Raw genomic sequence first — 7,827 nt, forward strand, 5'->3', positions numbered from 1 at the left:
TTTTGGACTATCGATAGTTTAGGTTATAAGTAATGGTTTTTTTAATACTATCGATAGTAATGCTCATGGGGAGCTATCGATACTATCGATAGTAGTATCGATATTAGACTTTTGATATGCAACACTACCATTTATGCACAGTAACTAATGACAAACCTCTGAAACGTGAGCTAAGCCGCGGATGATAACTAGTTAATTATTATCAGCGTTCAGAAGTACTATGTGTACGTATAAATTGGAATTTATTATTTATATCAAAAAAAACAATTCACCAAACATGCAGTGGATCAATTTCAATATAATTTAAATGTTCTCTTTAATTGGAAAGCCTTGCAATGGAGCAATAAGACGTATATTTGACGAACTAAATCGGTAAAATATATATTCCATATAAAAGTGTGTGTGGCATTGTTCAGTTAAGTGTCGTCTACTTAGGAATGTTGCGCTTAATAATATAACCGAGTACAAACCCATATCATATTAAATTTGAAATATTCATAAGAGCTCCTTATACGACTCGGGAGATGACCGAGTAGATGGAATACGTGAATCTTAACCAAAGAATGTAGGTTAAGTTTAAATAGTCTATACTTTTGTTAAAAGTCTGTTCCCCTGTCTGTTATGCTTTTACGAATAAACCGCTAAACGGATTTTGTTGAAATTTGATGCGAAGGAAGACTAAAAAGTTTAGCGCAATTCTTTTATCTTGTTCATTCGAATGGCAAATATATATTTTTTTATATTTTAAAAAGTTTCGTGTTATAAAGTTTTTGCTGAAAATCAAAATTTAATGCAATATACAAACGAGAAGAAAAAAGGTTTTACAATAAATAGCTCAGTTAAAAGTATACCATCCATCGACTACGTAACGTTATATTTTAGATTCAATTTATAAATAGGAATCGTAATTTTGCATACATGTATGCAACGACCCGACACCGAGTTCGACAGGATTATTTTATGTTTTTATTTTTAAATACCTTAGGAATTGTTTTAAAAAAGAAAGCGTTAGTATTTGCGTGACACTTAATCTCTATTGTTCGTACTAACGGCAAACAGCAATACTTAGTATCGTTATGTTCCGATTTGTAGTGTGGAAGAGCCGATGTAACCACAAGCATGAAGGACATAACATCTTAGTACCCAAGGATTGTGGCGCATTGATGATATGGGGTATATACTACTTCTCATCACGTGGCCCATTTGCCAGGACAACGTAAAAATACACACAAACAAACAAATAAAAAATAAACTCAAACTCAAAATTCTTTTATTCAACATAGAAGCATTACACTTACTTATTGATGGTCAAATTAAACACTACTATCGGTTCGGAAAAAGGAACACCCTGACCTGAGAAGAACCGGCCAAAGAAACTCAGCGGGTTTTTTTTTGGCAAAAAATATATATACAAAAAATAGTGAACTAAAACAACGATTTTCATTTAAACATAACCCTATATAATTTGAATGATATCTGGTAATTAAAACTTTGTATTTGTGTTCGAAATACGAAAATTAGTTTTTAGTCTAAATTTGTGAATTAATATTTAGTGTATTGAAATTGTAGCTTGATTAGTCATGATTAAAACTAGTTGGATAATGTAGCGATTTCGCTTTGATTTCGTTTATTTTAACGATACCAACAAATTACGCAGATTATTCAATGTCCAAACTAATATTGAAAATGTGGACGTGTTTGTTTGGAAATTTCGTAATGGCATAGTGTTCTTTGAGCTTTGATATTTATTAGTTAATTCCTGTAAGGTGGAATGTGGTTGGACTTGCGATTTTAGCTAAATGTCCATATATACAAGTCTCTGTGTCTTGACGACTCAAAAAATAAATCAAATAAAATTAAATTTGTCTAAAAGACTTATTATTTAATTTAAAAAGAATTTCTCTATATGAAAACATTATCTACCATTTATTCACTGCATTCGTAAGAGAAAAATACGAAAAAACTTTCGTTCTTGTTGTCAGAAGAAATCGTGAGACGTATATTACACGCGCGAGAGCGTCAACGAGTGTCGTGTCAAGACGCCTTTAGCCTTAAAAGAAAGTTTTATATTGAGATCTGGCTCAAACGGCTTTTAAATGCGCTAAGAAATATTTTTATTCCGCCTCACTTTGAGATTACACGAACGAAATTATATAAGTAACGGCATTAGAATTTTGTGAAAATTCTCTTAAAATTATTTTCTACAGGATAGCCAGTTATGTGCATCCCACTGCTGGTTATTAGCTAATAATAAGGTTTTAGAATTTATTTCTCCATCCGTGACTAGATATAGTTTTAGTAGCTTATTTCTGTATAAGTATAGGTGCATAATTCCTGAAATTTGGGGTTACACATAAATCTACAAATTGAAATATTCCTTATTATTGAAAAGAAAAGTATCGAGGAATGGTTAATTTACCTGGTTATTCTAGACAGACAGAATTCTTCAATACCTCGTTGGTGTTGGTTGGTTACCTTCTGGGGGATTATAAGACCAGGCTAAAAATAGCTTAGGGCTATAGTTTCATCAAATTTGTATCGAGGATAAAATTATAATTTCGAATTATGAATTCAAAATTGTTTATATCGTGCTCAAAAAAAAAACACCTAAAATATTTTTGCCTACTGATCTGGATAATATTACAATATGCAAATCTCGCAGAAAGAATTTCTTGGAGCCGAGATGGCCCAGTGGTTAGAACGCGTGCATCTTAACCAATGATTTCGGGTTCAAACCCAGGCAGGCACCACTGAATTTTCATGTGCATAATTTGTGTTTATAATTCATCTCGTGCTCGGCGGTGAAGGAAAACATCGTGAGGAAACCTGCATGTGTCTAATTTCAACGAAATTCTGCCACATGTGTATTCCGCAAACCCGCATTGGAGCAGCGTGGTGGAATATGCTCCAAAACCTTCTCCTCAAAGGGAGAGGAGGCCTTTATCCCAGCAGTGGGAAAATTTACAGGCTGCTAATGCTAATGCTAATAAAAAGGGCTTTGTGCAAGCCCGTCTGGGTAGGTACCACCCACTAATCAGATATTCTACCGCCAAATAACAGTACTCTGTATTGTTGTGTTCCGGTTAGAAGGGTGAGTGAGCCAGTGTAATCACAGGCACAAGGGACATAACATCTTAGTTCCTGAGGTTGGTGGCGCATAGGTAATATTAGGAATGGTTAATATTTCTTACAGAGCCTTTGTCTATGGGCGGTGGTGACCACTTACCATCAGGTGGCCCATATGCTCGTCCGCCAACCAATGCCATAAAAAAAAAAGAAGTCAAGGCAGATATTATGTATATCTGCCTTGACTTCTTATAGATATGCCACCCATGCCTATATTATTATATAAATATCTATTAATAGAAGGTATAATATAAAGTCAACCTATAACAGTAAAGCGATTTTATAAAATAGATCTTAAACACGAAATAATAATCATAATAATAATACGTCATTAAAGAGAATCTCAACTTTAATTTTCTCTGATATCCTTGTCATCTTTAGAATTATTCAGGTTGTCACAACCATTCTCTTTGAGAATCGAAATTCAAATGAGCTGTCAGAATCCATTTGATCAACCATTATTGTTGTCGACTTAAATTAAATTTATTAAGTGTTTAGCTTGATGAGTTGTGTGTTTTATTAATAGTTGTCATTAATTGTTTATATTTCGTTTCGTTTATTCTTACCTAAGTTCAATTAAATAGCTCTGTTATAATGGTTCGAATGTTGTTGTTGAGGAAAGTGGGAACTAGATTGAGGTTAACTGAAAGACTTTAATAATTACTTATTTTTCAGACCGTCAGAGCATACGCCATCCTAGTGATTCATGGATATGTAATATTGTATTTCAATAAGAAAGATTGTGTTGTATTTTTGAAGGTCCAAATAGACATTTTTTCTATAACAGCAATTCGACTTTACTAATTTTAGTTTTAGTCATTCTATATGGTTCTAATCATATTCTGTTCATAGAATCAGATCTTCGAGTTTACAGCGTCTATAATCCCCAATTAATCTTCAGAGTTTTATATGAAGAGTAAAAAATAGAAATAATTATTATATCCTGGAATTATGCTGTAATATTCGAGTATAAAATATAACCGCACCGCATAAATTCTACTAAAAGAAGAAAATAATGGGAACATGAAATGCGAACAAAGGATTAATCCACGTCCGCGGCTCGGCTTAAACTCTGGTTCAACCGTAATTCACGTGTCATCTGCAATTAATCCAGCTGGCTTTAAACTTTACGTGGTAATACCGGTTGCAGCCAGGAAAAGGCTTCCTAGGTATAAATACTCTCCAGTTTTCAACTTCATTCATTTAATCGCTAAGCACTTTATATAATGCGATATATCTGGCTAGTTCGTATATAAAGGTAATTTTAGTTATATAGTCTCTTCCAATCGAAAATGGTAAAAAGAGGTAATTAAGATTCGTTATAGACCTAAATCTTGATAGTTTATGCACTACAAATAGTTCCTGATTAATGAGTTATCTACTATTTGCAGCTTGCGCAATGGTTTGAGGTCCACCTAGCGAAGTAAAAAGCCTTTGGATCGATCCCAACTCCTTGGGTTATTGTCGACACACATTACAAGCAACACACAAACTTTAAGCTTAATAGGAGTTTTGTTGGAATTGATTCAGGGTCACCTCTTATCTTTTAAGCCCCGGATGTCGGGGCAGAAGGAGGGCCAAGACGAAGGCTTTATCGTCTTCACCGAGCAGCCCTTTCTCGTTCGTGCTTCGCTGTCTCCTTCTGGACCATGACGATTCACCAGAAGGAGGCTAGGGCCTTCAACTCCGATTCCCTGCAGAACATAGCTGACACGATTGCTCGCAGGGAGAGATCTCGTCCAATACCGTGAGGTTTGATCTGCCTCTCCGAGCCGAGATGGCCCAGTGGCTAGAACGCGTGCATCTTAACCGATGATTTCGGGTTCAAACCCAGGCAGGCACCACTGAAATTTCATGTGCTTAATTTGTGTTTATAATTCATCTCGTGCTCGGCGGTGAAGGAAAACATCGTGAGGAAACCTGCATGTGTCTAATTTCAAACGAAATTCTGCCACATGTGTATTCCGCCAACCCGCATTGGAGCAGCGTGGTGGAATATGCTCCAAACCTTCTCCTCAAAGGGAGAGGAGGCCTTTATCCCAGCAGTGGGACATTTACGGGCTGCTAATGATCTGCCTCTCCGCATTCCATACGAGGCACGCCTCCAGCTTATGCAGGGCGGGGTCCTCGTCCGCGCCACAGTGGACACGCTGTAAGTGCTCTTTACCTGCGTAAGGCGGAAGGTGGATTTCGTCGAATCCAGGCTTCGAAGGGTGGCAGGATGGCTCCAACGACGCGTTTGCGTGCGAACTTTTCCTTGGGGAGATGGTCGCGGTACGTTGCTAGAGGTCTCCAGTGTTCTCACCGCTTCAACGCCTCAGATTATTCACGACCAATATCAACGCGTCAATTCAATGTCAAGGTTCTTTATTGGCCTTTACTGCTCTCATTAGATTACAATGTACGTCCAATCTCTGATGAACTATCATCGAAATAGGTACTTCTAATTCAATTAAAATTTTGTATACAGTACAGAGTTGTTAAACCGTCTTTATTAGTACTAACTTTTCATCTGAATGGTATCTGAATCTATATTAATCAATACAAACGCGAATTCAGTATTTATTTTCAGACAGGATTTAATTTTTTTATTGTGTTTAGTATAATTTAATTGCCGTAAAAATAACTAAATTTTGCCGATTCTCTTATCACGATTAGATTCTAATCTACATTCCGAACCATTAGTATACATTTAATATAATATTTGTAAAGTACCTGTAATTATTTAGACTAAAGAATATATAAACTCGATATGATTAAAAAGTTACCAGATATCACAAAGACGAGTAACGTTCGCTGTGGAAATTTGTGATCTCTAAATAATTATAAAGATTAAACACATCAGTTTTAAAATTTTAGCGCCATCTATTGATTTATTTTTGAATTCAAAGGCTTGTTGAGAAAGCTTGACGGATATTATACGAACTAAAATTATTCTACGTGGTAAAAACTTTTGGTAAGCCGCTAGAGATGGCGTTTTTTAGTAAATACACATCGATGCACACACTGTTAAATTATTTAATATGAAAGTAAATACTTATAACATTATTATTTATTTCACCTACAAAATTTAAGTAACGTTAGCTAATTTATAGAAAGATCAACTAATATATCGTTTGTGTGAACTAAAACAATAAAAAAAAATGAGTTAAATTATGTTATATTAAACCTATTAAAGAAAGAGTAAGACGGGGACAGGTCGCCTGGTGGGGCCAGCGCTTTATCTTTACGTGACGATTTTTACCTCTACTGAAAAGAACTTCAATTCTAAAAGCAGGGCCGGATTGTAAGTTTAGGGGGCCCTGGGGTAAAACTTCTTAGGGGCCCACGTAAGACACATCTGAACGTAGACATGAATTAAATTAATTGAATCAATTTGATTAATTGGACTCGCAGGGCTGCAAACCATACGATCTGTTTAATTTAAAAAAGCTATGGATTCTTTCGCATCATCGTCTATTTTTAAATTTGACTTGACCTAGCTCAAGCAATATGGTAGATCCGGCCCTGCCAAAAAGTATATCTTCACATTTTTTTTGCGTTGCATTGGTGGTGGAAGATTTAATTTTTGGCAGGGGCGGATCTACCATACCACCAAGGCTTAGAGTCGAGACGAAAGAAAAGTTGATATATATTCAAACAGACGTTATTCGAGATAAAAGAATCTAATTTAAAAAAAACTTCCAAAAAAATGGTACCAATAGGTATTCGAATTTATCTTATTAAATTGCAAGGCTTGGCTTCACGCACCTTAATCCCCGATACAAAATTCAAATGCGTAGCTAAGCGTTAGTCAATGAATGTAAGATTAATTAACGGGCTATCACGATCTGCCATATGAATAATTTATCGAATGATGTACCTTCGTCCCTTTCACATGCATACATTAAAAATGAAACGGCAGGATCATGCTAATCACATAAGGGAGATCGAAGCACATTTGCGAAAGCATTTTCGGGCGCCACCGTTGGGAATCGATACGAAACTACAGAGTTAATTGAAAAAAAAAAATACACGCTTTATCATTAAGCTGAATTTTAACTCAGGGGAAATTGAATGTATCCCAAAGTTCTTGAAATTGTTTATTTTTGACGTTTTCATTTTTATGCAATTATTTGTAGTTGCAATCAAAATTTCAACTACATAAGTCGGAACAACTAGTTCCTGTGATAATAATCTTAATCAAAGATTGCTAATTTCAATAAGGACTGAAGTACTGTTAAATTTTAAAGTACTTAATGTGTGTTATAATTTATAACGTGTTCCACAATGAAAGAGAAAATCGTGAGGCAACCAGTATCGGCTGTGTAACCCTTTGGGGTTGTTACTGTATTTTGGATAAAATAAAGCTGTCAAAATGAAAATTAAAGAGTATAAATGATAAAAGAATAAGAAAAAGTTTGTTTACAATTAAAACAAAAGAGTATATATAATGATTTGAAAACAATGACTGCATTCAGTAGAGTTATTCTATAACAAGAAACTCGAATCTCGCCGCAGAACACCAGCGTGAAATGTCAAATTGGTATATGTGACATTGACTATAATAATTATAAAATTTATACCATACACCGTGTATCAAAATGGCGTATCCCTGTAAGACGATGGTGAACATTTCGCGAGTGAGATACGATGTGAATTCTTACAGAATCGCATTAAAGTTGAATACCGAATGCTGATTTTCAAAGGTATCCATTGTAG

Source organism: Vanessa atalanta, chromosome 2 (genome assembly GCF_905147765.1).
Source record: "Vanessa atalanta chromosome 2, ilVanAtal1.2, whole genome shotgun sequence".
In the NCBI taxonomy this organism is placed as follows: Eukaryota; Metazoa; Arthropoda; class Insecta; order Lepidoptera; family Nymphalidae; genus Vanessa; species Vanessa atalanta.